We start from the raw sequence: 14,385 nt of genomic DNA, 5'->3' as shown, positions 1-14,385 counted from the left end.
ACATTTTTAGCACAATGTATCAGGAGCAATTTCAGTGGCGAGAAATTGTAGGATACTTAGAATGACTTGTTAAGGTACAAGTACAACTAAACAACATTACAGATGGTTGTTTATACATATAGCACGGCTATGAGTTGTTAATTAAAAGGTTTCATTGTTTGTACCTCGAAGTGACTTCTGTTTCACCTTCTCTTATTTTAAAAAGGCTTGCAAATGATTTCCACAAAAAGTATTTAGTTTCTTTTTCAAACTATTTACATTCCTCTTTAATGAGGGCTAGGAGCATCACCTTCACCATCAATATTGGCAAAGATGGACATGGATATACAGGTCTAGATTTGGTTTTTGCTATATGCATGCACACTAGGTGTTATGGGCCCTAGTATTTAGCAAAGACTGATTTGGAGCGGCGTGCATGTTCATCACATTCGTGTTGTGAAGCATTTTGCATTTTCTGTGCAATATCTCTATGAGATTACTTTTGGATCTACCAATCACCAATAGAGGTCATGGCTTGGTTTGTGTGCTTGTAGATCTTTCAAGTTAACGAAGTTGGTTATGAATGTCATTTTTGATTCTTCAGCAATATTGTACGAAATTGTTATCTCCGTTTACCACTCATCTGAGAAGACTGTCTGGAAACCGTGGGGAAAAACACCTCAATACTGTTAGTTATCCAAGGGAATAGGCATATTACAAAGTGTAATCTTGTGCTAAAGGATATGCAAAGTGCGTACATTAGCACCAAGCAATCCAATTTATTGCTCAACTTTGAGTTTTCTTACCATAAGTTAAGACATGTTTGGATTAGGTTTAGTCTCTTCATGTATAAGTCAGGTTCTCAACCTTGAACACTAGTTATGGTGGGGTTGTTTACTGATGAAATTGGAAACCAAGTCAAGAACATAAGCTTGGCTGATGAGTTATGTGAGCAAGTTACTTTCATGGAAAGTGAAAAGAAGTACTCTTTTGGGTACATCTTTTTTGTGATAACTCTTTTAGCATGCTCATGTGCGTTCTAAATGGAGTGTACACACTATGATTGGATAGAAACTAGTAACACAAGATGGTTGCAAATGGACAACAATGTGGAAAATCAAGATGTTACTCTTGGTTTCATTGAACCTCCTACTGAATCATGTACTGGTCAACGAAACAGATGGATCCATGAAGGATGCCATTGTGGAAAACACTTCTACTGAATCATGTACTGGTCAACGAAACAGATGGATCCATGAAGGATTCCATTGTGGAAAACACTTCTCTAAGGGGGGAGTAATGTCATGCCAAGGGTAGGACCGGGCAGGTCCAAGGGCCAAGACGAACATGCAATCAAGGGAGTCTCTATGTTTATCAGGCGAAGGGCCTATATAGACCAAGGTTGGGTGGACATTAGCGTGTTCCAATTCCCTCTGCCTTTTAGGCCCTCCCTCCCTGGTCTACTACTGCAGCCAGTCTACACCGGCTTGATGTTTTAAAAAACAAATTTGACCCTCCCCTCCCTGGTCTGCTGCTGCAATTAGTCCGCGCCGGGTTATGCGAGTAGGTAGTACGAGCTATAAAACATGAATCAAATGAGATCCCTTTCGAGGGGGCTCATGGCAGGTGGTGGGCATCGCAGCATGCACATATCAGAAGAGAATGAGCAGGTGAGACAACGCAACAGGCACACTGCATGCACGTAGAGCTAGAGGGCGACAGATGCAAGAGTAGTAGACGCGCAGAGATTCATGAAGTTTTCTCTTATTAACGGGGTTACGTTGCAAGGCAAGATTACATGCTTGATGTGCTAGTAATAGATATTGATCATTTATGATTACCATCCTATCTATTTGAGTTCGATTTCTTTGATTGCCTTTTTAAAGGGTGGAGGAAATCAATTCTAAGGTTGTGACCCACGGATCAGATTTTGAGGCATCTATTGAACAAATCAATAGATGTACCAAGTTGCCAATAGAGTAGGGTTAGTTCTTTGAGAACAAATGTCAAGCAAACTAGGGAGTTGTTGTAGTAGGTGGTGCCACAGGTAGATAAAACAACACATGGAATGGTTTGTGGCCGGAGATCATTTATCTGTGCGCCTCTTGGGCAAACGATGGTGATGCACCGGCATAAGGTTGAGGTATTGAAGGTGGACAATAGTACAACCATCGCAATGTGATGGAGAGCAGTGCAAGGGATTTTTTAATTCCATGATTGAAGGGATTGGGGAAATGGATTGCCGCCACGGATGTTGGCATGCAGAAGAAACAACTCTGCTCTTGTGATGTTTGCTCGTGTTTTGCAAAGGATCTAGTAAGCTTTGGAAGCTTTAATTTGACAATATGTGAGTCAAGACTAAAAGATTGTTTCAATCTTGGCCTGGGTATCCTAGGAGCTTTAATGTTTTTAGCAGTCAAAACACTCATTGCAAAGGAGCTTTTAAGAAATTGTTGCTTCATGACTATACCTCACCATCCAGTAGGCATGCAAATGCACCTAAGGCTTGGGCCTTTCCTGTGCAGAAGAACATATTGCACTTAGTTATGGGTCAGATTGCTTCTGTTTAATGATCACAATAGACTCGTTAGGCAAGAAATAGTGCTCGTGGAAAGTGGTTCCAGAAGCAAAATCATCAAATCAAGCATCCTTTTGAGGGTTCCTACAGGGCACCTCTTCAAGATTTATTTTATACTTGAATTTGCAATTAGAAGGTATTTGAGAATTAAGAGGCATCTTAGAAGCAAATGTTGCACAAGTTTCTAGAGAACTTAAGGGAGATAAGAAATTTTGGTAATTAGTAAACTAGAGCTTGCCAAAACCCTTTTACTGCCTATTCTCAAAATATCTTGCCGCTTTGCTTTTGGCTTGGACTCCTCCCAAGTAAAATATTGTATAAGACCTCATGCATGTCAAAAGCTATGTTCACAAATTTAGAAGACAACAATCAGTTCCAAAAAGGTTAGGTAGATCTATGACAAATAGACATGTTAACCTATTTTTGAAAGAAAGTGTGCCAAATGGGATTGAATTATCTATGTTTCAAGTATGAAAAGATGCTTGTGTCTCAAATACTCAATTTTCATAATGTTTTTAAACTCTCATTTTTTGTCGATTAAGTGCCATATTTGTAGTGCAAGTAATGTGCATGGCATTATTTTTTTCTTTCACCATTGTTGCTCTCGTATCAATTTTCTTGAATTTATCTTCGCTCGGTTTTTTTTGCTCAGTGATTAGAAATGCCCGGGTAAAGGCGGTGTGCCTCTTACTCTGGTCGGACACGTCGGAGACATCCGACCGTCCATTACTTGTACACACCTTATTCTTTACTAGATAGAAGAATAAGGGGCTCTCTCACACACATTGTGTTGAGCTGCTCTACCCACATCTCGTGTTCTCTCTCTCTCTCTCTCTCTCTCTCTCTCTCTCTCTCTCTCTCTCTCTCTCTCTCTCTCTCCCCCCCCCCCCCATCTTGCTCTCCACACATGCATCGCATTCGCGTACTCACAATTGGTATTAGAGCGACAACTTCACGATGACAGGTAGCATGGCGGTGTCAAGAGCTTTGATGCGATAGCTTGCCAGTCAGGGAGCAGAGCCGTGAGTCACATATATGAGACAATGTAGTTTTAGTGACTTTGCAGACATGTACTGTTGTAGATGAGCTCCAGAGTTTTGTGCACGACATTTCTGTGGATACAGAGTTAGACCGTTTTCAATTAGCTGAGATTAAGCATAGTTTGTATAATGAGTTTTTTGTATATAGAGAAAAGGTAAGAAAGAATTTTAATTTAGTAGTGATAGAGAGAGACATAGAGAGGGTGTATGTACTTGTAGGAGTCCCTATGAGAGCTATGGAGGTGAGAGGGGAGGTTAACGGTGAAGAGGGTGAGAGAAACCATGGAAGGTGCAGGTTTGAGTGAGGGATAGAGAGAAATAAGTGTGTGTGTGTGTGTGTGTGTGTGTGTGTGTGTGTGTGTGTGTATGGAAGTGTGAAGGAAGTTGAGAGCAGACTAGGGTGATTTGTGAGAAAAAGTGGACAGACCGTGGTCCACCAAAAAATTCACATCTCACGGGTGGTACCTCCAAAAATTATAAAACATTTTGAGGTGATTATTCAACTTGTGTTCTACATTTTTTTTTTTGACCACTTTCTCAAAATTCTAGTGAAGTGGACGCCAAAAATCCCACCAAAATACCTTCTTTTCTTCATTGCAAAAGTCTTCTAATGGCCCCCCCTTTTGTTGAATTTGCATAAGGCTCCAAGGGTGAGCCCCTCCTTGCATAAGAACATGACCTAATAGATTCTTGAGGGTTTGAAAACATGAATGGGTTATAATTATTCACAAGTATGATATATGGATATGTAAAAAAAATAGATTAGTCTATAAACAATTCATGGAATCTAAAATAGTGTCACCTGTGTATAAATATAAAAATACAGGGAATCAAATGAGAGGACCCTCATTTCTTTTCATTGAGTTAGGCCTATTTACAGGAAGTAATGAAAAATACATGTAAAAAATGGTAATTTAGTAAACGGAAATGATGGGATGAAAGATATTTTTATGAATTTTCTTGGAGTGGATTCACACCAAAATTTAGACAGGCTTGAAAGAAAAGATTTATTTATAGAATAGAGGGAATACACAATGGTAAGAAAATTATGGTAACGGTTACTTAATATACTCTAAGATTGCAGGGACTCAATCATGTGAGTCAATGTACTCTAAGACTGCAGGGACTCCTTTAGCACAAGATTATATTTGTAATGTGCCTATCCTCTTTGGATAAATGACAGTAAAAACAGATCGGAACTAGCATATCCATGACCATACTTGCCAATACTTATGGCAAATATGATGCTCATAGCACTCATGAAAGAGGCGTGTAAATAGTTTCATGTAATAATATTTAGTCGTCCACTTGTAATCAATGAATAATAAAAACTCGAGTACAATGACCATACGTGGGACATCAAATAAATGGTTATTCTCCGAGGCAATGTTTTTCCCCAACCGAAGTAGATCTTGTTGCTTATGACGTGATAACTTTTTGACTACCATATGCAAAATCATGATATCAAAAATGCAAAGATTTGAAGGATGAAAAGGGATGTGCAAATTGCATGATTGACTCTCGTTAGTGAAACAAGCAGAGGCAGGTTTTCAGCCCAGTTAAAAGCTAGACAATACTCCTTCCCCCATGCAGAATGGCTCATCTTCTAATTTACTTTTCAACGTAAAGTGTGAGGAATGAGATTGAAGGAACAACTGGCAAGCGACGAGAACCAATGGTAAGCAATAGTTGCCTCTGGTAATTGTCAATGCTATGAGGATGGGGGATTGAAAAAGATGGGTATTGTCAGTGGTCTGCTATGGAGACTCCCCCCAATTCATAAGGCGAGATGCCCATCATTTTTGCAGGCCAAACCCCAGCCCCAACTAAAAATGACAACCCACATCGATAAATTTGGGCCCTCGATTGCCTGTGTGAATGTAAACACACGTTATAGATGGGGTAATTCACCAAGGGAGAACTTATCTGTGTGTGTGTGTGTGTGTGTGTGTGTCTTCAAGCCCCACGTGTGCGTAGCTACCATAGAAGAAGCTTTAAGCTAGTGTGTGCGTCTGCGAATCTCAACGTGGGTATATCCTGTGAATGCAAGTCTTGATGTCGTTTGAAATGGTTTTGTTAATCTTGTAATTACACAGAATCCAGGAGTTGATGGCTTTTCTCAAATATCATTGCAAAATCCAACATTTGGCTTTTGTCGCATGTTAGACATGCATGCAAGGTGAGGATCTCTTCTCTTTCCCTCATTCAAGATTGGCTAACATGAAAGGGCTAACATGAAAGAGTCTGTAACGGAAGTGTCTTGATAATCTGTGTCTATTTCTTTCCTTTGTTTGTTAGTGACTTTCTTATAAAACCTTGGAAAATATGTGAAGAAAATTTAAGAGATAAATTGACTAGATTTTTCCAAAATTTGTAAAAATTATCAACCCAAAAAAATGTACAATTATCCTCAAGCACACTAGGTGCCTTGAGGGGTCATAACACACGTTTCGGAGCTACACAGCCCCTGACACACAAAAAGTATTTAGATAGTTACATTTTGTAGATTGATTGATGCTAGAATTGTGATGGCCTTGATTGCTTGTGTCCACTCCTCATAGTTATTGTGTTTTCCAATAGATGTGATCACTTCTTTTCTTTCTTGAATAATCTTTATGAAGTTAGCTGTCGAGCAGTCGCTTTGAAAATACGCAGGTTCTTAGACTTCTGGACTTGCCTAAAATAGCAGAAGTGGACAATTTGCGTGTAGATCAAAATGGCTTGGTTCTTGAAAATCTTTCCTCCCAAGAGTAGATCTTTCTTGAAGAATAGGATCTTCCCTGTCTGTTGTATCTATTTACATATTTTGCCTTATTTTACCCGCATGGTCTCTCGTAGACGGACACTTTTGAAACAAGAGAAGGGGATCCTCACTTGTTTCTTTGCACCCGAAGCATTTATCTAAGAATCCCTCTATTAACATCGATAGGAATACCCCCCCCCCCCCCCCCCCCCCCCCCATAGCACCATCCATGGATGATCTAGTAAACCGTGATGTATAGTCTCTGGAGCCACTGGCTGGACATGAGACCAAACCTCTCTCTGGCATGTAAGCCATTAGCAGTCAATTGATCTGTAGTAAACAAAAGCTCAAAATAGTCTAAAGCTATGCCAAGGATCCGTGTACAACCTGTTTGTAGAATCACGCCAAGGCCCTAATAGAAGTCCGTAGAGGATTCTCCTTGAAATGTGAAAATAAATCCTTATTCAGCCTATCCACCTTGGATATCCATGTTCACATCGAAGCATGATAGGAGTTTTTTTGTTTGAATGTGGCAAAGAGTCTCTCTGGTGTCAATCTCATACTCGCCCAAAAACCCATCTCTCAGGTTGGATTGAGTTGTTGCATACTCTTCGCAACTAGTGTGATACCTTAGCGGGCTCCTGCAAGGCATCAGCGACGTAGATACTCTTTTTTGACGACATGGGTGAGATCTTCAGTTATTTTCAATTTGGACGATTGTCGCATTACATGGCACTATGCACCTTCCTCTATGGTTCATCTTGCATAGATGCCTCTGTAAGGTGCAGCAGAATGAATGTTGTATTTTCTCAAGATTAGTGATCTTTACTGCTCAAGGTTCCTTTTAATTCTTAGGGAAGGAGATAGGCTTCCGACTTATGGAGAGTGCTATGATCACGAACAAAGTGAATGGATATTGAGAGTGCAAGTGAATGAGATTGAGAGAAGGAGAGAAAGAGATACGACACCCGAGAGGTTGTAAAACCCTCCTCCGAAGGCCCCACTCTTGTCGAGGAGAGTGGTCTAACTTTGATTGCACAAAGGTGTACAACGATGATGCATGGACTGATGCAAATGGGGGCTATGTCGATGACGACGACGATGACTTTAGGGCTGATTTGGGTCCTCTTCTATCTGTTGTCCACAAGGGGGGAATTGTTGAGGTTCTGGGTGATCTTGGGGGTTCTTAACATGGCTGAAAATCCTTGATTTTTAGCAAGGGACTTAGGCTGAATAAAAATGCGAATCAAGCCAAGCTTTGGCTGCATTTTTGTGGTTATAAACGTATGCTGAAAATGCTGATGAACTGCGATGCCAAGGCTGTGAGTTAGGGCTGAATACCTGCTAGAAAAACGCTAGCAAAGGCTGCTTTTTTTTTGGTTGAAAATTTGTTGTAAAATGCTGAGGAAAAAACGTTGATATCTGTTTATGGTTAGCGATCCAAAAATGCTGGCTTTGGGCTCCTTGAAGGGGGGAAACGCCAGGCAAGTGTGCTGGGATGGCAATGGGCTGAATCTGGGAAAACACCAAGGGAAGGGATCCTGATGGCAATGATGAAAACGCTGATGGCTGAAGGAAGGGGGGCCTCACCAAGATGGCTTGGGGAGGGTCTTGCTGAGAGAGGGAGGGAACACCGGTTGCTGGGGGAAGCATGCTGTGCTCCTTGCTCATCTGCCCAATTGTGCTAACTTGGGTTAGCTTATATTTTAACTTACCCAATTTTCCCTACTGAGTACCCAACAAAAGTCACTTAATAAATAAGTGAAAAATAGGGGAAAATGGGATAAAGTCACTTGAAAAATCCCCAAATTGACCCTGATGGAATCTGATGAAAATCCTTATGCTTATGCAGTGTGCAACCAGAGGATATGCATCTGCACTGAGTGACTGGGATGCACGGTCTACAAATAGACTCACAAAAGTGCCAGATCACTTCTAATTTAACTTGACTAGACTTGAAGAAAACCTTGTTATGGTGTATCTTTTCCACAGACACATAGGTTTGGGATGTGTCACATGACATCCCCTCCTTTTTAAAGTGAGGTACTGGTACCGAGCTGCATGGCTTCCTTGTAGTATGCCAACAACTCTGGATAATCCTTGAAGAACTCTTCGTCTAACCACACCGCTTCATGGGTTCCTCGATCTTTGAACTTCAAAAAATATTGTCATACTTGTTTCTTCGAACCATGGCAAAACCGATGCAACAAGATTTGCTCCGGCTCCATGACTTCAGCTTCATCGATGATCTCCGGTTGTTTTTTTTCCAAAACGTCCTTTGGAGGTGTTCCCTGAAACACTTTCAACCAAGAAACATGGAAAATGTTGTGCATAGACCATGAGTTAGGCAATTGCAATTTCATTGAAACCTCATTAATCTTTTTGATGACTGGAAACTGACCATACATACGAAAAGATAACTTAGGGCATTTATTTCCCACTTGCTTAAGACGCTATTTCATGATTCGTAGATACATCCAATCTCCTTCCTTGGTCGAGAACTCCTGACAATGCTTGTTAGCCTGTCCAGAACAAGATTACTGAGCCTTGCTTAGCCGAAGCTTCACACTCTCAAAAATCTCATCCAATGACTGACTCTCAGCATTGGCATCAGGCATTGGACTGACCGATCTAGTCAACGGTGACTGGAAGTGACGGCCAAAATCTGCCTCATACGGAGTTCGACCAATAGCAGAAGAGAAGGAATCATTGAGAATAGCCTGAACCAATGGGAGATAGAGCTCCCATTGAGACTGTTGATCATGCACATAAGATTTCAACACATCAAAAGCCAATTGATTATAAATTTCCGTTTGACCATCGAACTGTGGATGAAAATCAGATGAAAAATTCAACTTTGTGCCAAAATTTTCAAAGAAAGCACGCCAAAATTTGGACGTGAACTTAACATCCCTATTTGAAACAATAGACTTTGGCAAACCACACAGGGGGTACCAATGCTTAATGAACAATCGTGCAACATCCTGTGCAGTAACTGTGGCTTTACAAGGAATGAACATGCAAAATTTTCTAAAACGATAAACAATCGTTAAACATTGAGTGTTTCTTGAATGCAGACTTGGTGGTAGTTAGTCACAAAATCCATAGAGATATCCTGAAAAGGTCCCTCCGGAATAGGTAGTGGAAGCAAGAGGCCTTGCTGCTTACCCCGAGGAGCTTTTACTTTTTGACATATGGTGCACTGTGTGACATAACAAAACACGTCTTTCTGCATTTTAGGCCAATAAAAAAAACATTCAATCTTTTCCAATGTGGTGTTCATTCCCCTATGCCCACCCGTGACAGAATCATGTGCATCATGCAATATGGTTGGCCTGAGAGAGGGAAAGACACATAGACGCTGATAAAAAAATAACAATCCATCATGAATAAGATAGTTGTTGGGCCCTTGGGAAGCAAGATCCTGCAACCAATACATACCAAACTCCGAATCTGCATACTGATTCTTCATGCTATCAAAAGAATTACCCTGCATAGAAAATGTGGTTCTTGACTCAAGAGCCAAAATCTGTCCTTTGCGACTCAACACATCTACAATAGGGTTAGCTTTTCCAGGAACATACTTAATCAAACCGCCAAATTGCTCAAAAAATTGTGACCACCGTGCTTGGCGATCACTCCAATTGTGCACTAGGCATAGACTAGAGCCACTTGAGGGCTTGATGATCTGTGCGCACTATAAACTCTCTACCATACAAAAAATGCTTCCAATGCTTAAGATATTGAATGACAGACAAAAGTTCTTTATCATAAACTGAATAATTCTTTTCCACACTATTGAGCTTTCGACTAAGGAAAGCTACAAGACAACCGTGCTGCTATAGCACAGTGCCTATGGCGACATTGCTCGCATCCGTCCATACCTCAAAGGGATCATCCCAAGAAGCAACGATAAGACATGGAGCTTCCGTCACCGCAACCTTGAGAGCTGCGAAAGCCTCAATGGCTGCCTCGAGAAAGTCTACGCGCTGACGACGAGTCTTTACCCCTTTCAAAACATCAGTCATAGGTGCAGCAATCTGTGCAAAATTCTCTACGTGCGAACTATATGATTGACATAAACCAAGAAAAGAATGCACATCATATGTAGTTTTGGGAAAATCCCAATTACGAACCTGTTCCACCTTCACGGGGTCTCACTTGACGCCTTTTGCAAAAATGATATAACCCAGATTAGTAACTTCAGTAAGAAAAAATTCAGGCTTCTTAGGTGCAATGTACAACTGATACTCATCCAAACGAGTTAGTACCCTTTCAACATCTCTTTCATGTTGTTCCCACGATGCACAAAAATGAGAAAAATATGAACACACATACACGTACCATATCACCGAAATGACCTAGCATGAGACGATTGAACCTACCCACGGCTCCTGTTGATCCAAAAGGCATACTAATATACTCCCATTACCCTTGCTCAGTGCGAAAGGCGGTCTTAAAAATGTTGCATTTGAATACCCGTACTTGATGGTATCCACTTTTGAGATCGACGTTGTTGAAAACCTTTGCCCCATAGAGCCTATCAAGGATATACTCAATGTGAGGCATCGGAAACTTGTTCTTGACGGTCATCTTGCTTCATGCGTTGTAATCAACACACAAACGAGATGAACCATCCTTCTTGCGAATGAACAAAATAGGGGCAGCAAAGGGACTCACACTAGGACGTATGAATCCTCTAGCCACCAACTCCGTGAGTTGTTGCTCTAACTCTTCCTCTTGTGCCTTCTTCAAATGGTAGGGAGCCTTACTGACAGGCTGTGCTCCCTCCATAAGCTCGATGCGATGGTCCTCCGGCCGCTCCGGTGGGAGACGAGGTGGAAGATCATCCTGCAAAAAGAGATTTTTAAATTTCGTAAACAACTCTGAATACTTACCTAGAGTCTGAATGCTCTGGGAAACTGGAGCAGCATAGATCAATCCCGCTTGTGCTCCTTGTCGTAACTCACGCTTTACCTGCACATGCGCGATGAGAGGCAAAGAATGCAAGCCCTCCTTAGCACGAATGATGAGGGGGAATCTATTTTGGCATGTAAAGTGAGAGTGTTAGCCTCCCAATCAATGAGAGGGTTTAGTTAACGAAACCATTTAATGCATAAAATCATATCACATCCTGAGAGAGGAGACACAAGAAATTTCCTACGAAAAGAAGCTTGCTGAACGGTAAATATCACATCAAGGCACATCTTTGTGATGAGAGATTCCATACCAGGAGTGAAGCCAGAAACCTCGAGAGGAGATTTTTGACTAACCTCTAGGCGGGCTCTCTCAACAAGAGGGGGACTAATCACATCATGCATACTTCTTGGATCAAACAATATGATAAAACGTTGTCCTTTTACATGACCATAACAATTCATGAGAGATTCATCAATGTGTGTGTCAGAGTCATGAGAAGATGCAGGTTGTGTTGTGACAGAGTTTGTGGTAGTTGTGGGTGCCTTTGGTTCTTTAGGTGGGACTCTTTTAGGACAGGCCTTCTTAATGTGACCCTTGACGTGACATTGAAAACATCTACCTTCTTTAGCATAAATCACTTGTTCTTTAGTCGTGATGTATCCTCCTATAATTCCTTGTGAAGATTTTTCATCAGGGGTTAGCTTAGGTTTTGTAGGTGTTTTAGATTTTCCCTTAGATTCATTGTTAGAGTTCTTTTCCGAGGAATTAGAGGAAGGAGGGCTAGAAGAATTACCATTCTTACCATTCGGTGTGTTCTGAAAATTTTGAGATGTCCCTTGAGAAGATTTTTTCTCCTTAGGCTTTCCCTTGTTGTGCTTCATCTCTTGGGCGAGAGTGATTGCTATGACAAGAATGATGAGACTCTCCAATCTCAGAACCGAACCATCATTGTGATGCAAAAGGGCAAGCCAGCCGTCCTCAAAGTTTGGTTGTCCGAACAAAACCCTAAATGAACTCTCTAGTTGTTCTATAGTTAGATACTTTTGAACTTTGTTTGAAATGGATGGTATCTATTTTGAACCTGTCTTGGTGCCGATTTGAATTGTTTGACTCTTGTTTAATACCGATTTAAATGATTGGTGATTTTACTCCCGGGTGGAGTAGTGAGAAAAGATGTTTAAGAATGCTTGTTCATACTCATGGCCCGGACCCTTGTGGTTATTTGCGGGGCGAGTATTGAATGATTAAAAATTTTTGTTTTTACTCATGGCCGGGACCTTCATGGTTATCTACGGGGGGAGTACCAAGAAGTCTGAGCAGTGGTTACTCTCAGCACCTCCAAACGACACAGACTGCGGTCTGGGGGGCGTTTGGTTGTAAACATTGTCAGGAGTTTTTTGGAGCAAGGGATTGTGCATATGTACATACCCATGCATGGTGCATCAAATAAAGAATTGTCCATTTTTCAGAGCCAGGTGGTTACGTGGGGCCCACATGTGTACAGGTAGGGCAGCATGTACATAGTGCATCGATTTTCATCGTTACCAGTACCAGTGTGTTTTTTCTACAATAATGAGGAGTTGGTAGCGCATAAAAATTCTCAAGAAAGCTATCCGCAGGCCGACGACATGAGGTAAGCAGGTGCGTCAGATGGCATCGAGTGGCGTCAGGAGGTCGAACGGGGTCAATACTCGCACGCGGAGAAGTATGGACACGATGTGGGTGTTTTCTTGTGATACTTATGCAGAAAGGTCATCATGAGGATCACTTTTTGGGGCCACTTCACGTGGTTGTGGGATGCAATATTTGGAAAACTGAGTGCTAGGTGTGCGGATGATACAAAAAGGTGACAACTATTCACTGCGAGGTCAGTTTTTGGCCTGTTCAGGGTCCGTTTGAGGTCATCTAAAAGGCCACATGTGCGCAACTAATAAAGCTAAGTGTGGGAACTGAAAAATAGAGAGAAGACCAGAAAAAACGTGGAGAAGAGAGGGGGAACAGCCGCACGTGTGTCTTTGGGGTTTTTGGAGCCTGTTTTGGCCGTAAACTGCTCATCCGAGGTCGGATTTGCGCACTTTGACATTGTAGACTGTGGTTTTGGGCCATTTCGGACGCGATGGCGCTATCCATTTTTCCAAATTACTCACTCTTTTCCTGCTGTTTTTTTGTGTAAGTTTCTCCTATGAGCGAAGTTTCTACTCTAGTTTGTGATTGTATCTGGCTTATTTTACCCATATTGTGTGAGCTATTTTCCCCATTGGTGTTGGCCCAAGCTCAATTGTATCTAAACATCAGAAATTCTCCTCTTTTGAGCTGAGTTTTTTTTTGTGTGTGTGTGTGTGTGTGTCTGTGTGGAGTGGGCAAGTGGATAGCCTCTCTCCTCTCACTCCAGAGGTGTGTTCCCTGTCTCGGCCAGGTGTGTTGTCTAAGCCGAGTGGTGCCCCATAGTGTGTGTGTGTGTGTGTGTATCTTCCCAAGAGTGTGTGTCGGGTCGTTTTAGGGGCGCTGTGTGTGTTTTCATCCCGCTCACATTCTTTTGGCGCCCCCACAGAGGATCTTCTTTGAGTACCTTCTGCTTCGAGCTTCGAGCTTCGAGCTTCAGGATTACAGGTTGCAGATTGCAGATTATAGGTTACAGGTTACAGGTTACAGGGACAGGGACAGGTACAGGTACAGGTGATTCACACAGGTACAGGTAGCTGGAGTACAGTGATATACTAGCAGTGATGTCACTTGCAGTTGTTGTGGGCAGCATCACTTGGCGCCTGTTTGAGCGCATTGTCTGGTGGATTGTACGTTACTTGTAGAAACTGCCATTGTACGCATTTGTGGAGCCATACTTGGTTGTATTTGGTAGTCCCAGTCGTTTCTGAGACTTGGCATGGAAGATAGTCATTTCTGAGACTTGACTATACGCGATTTGCATTAGCCTTCGTGTGAGGGTTGATAGCGTGAGGTTTTTATTGAGCTGGGGGATTCTCAAATGTAGAGATCCTTTCGGTGATAGAGGTAGCTGGAGCACCCTTTTTGTGACCTTGCCATAGGCTATGTACTAGTGAGTCCTACTTGATGCTCGGGTTTTGTTGTTGACAGTTTATGCATACATATACAATCTATATTTTGGG

The sequence above is a fragment of the Adiantum capillus-veneris genome, chromosome 9 (assembly GCF_014529385.1).
Source record: "Adiantum capillus-veneris isolate H3 chromosome 9, ASM1452938v2, whole genome shotgun sequence".
Lineage (NCBI taxonomy): Eukaryota > Viridiplantae > Streptophyta > Polypodiopsida > Polypodiales > Pteridaceae > Adiantum > Adiantum capillus-veneris.
This window is presented reverse-complemented; position numbering follows the sequence as displayed.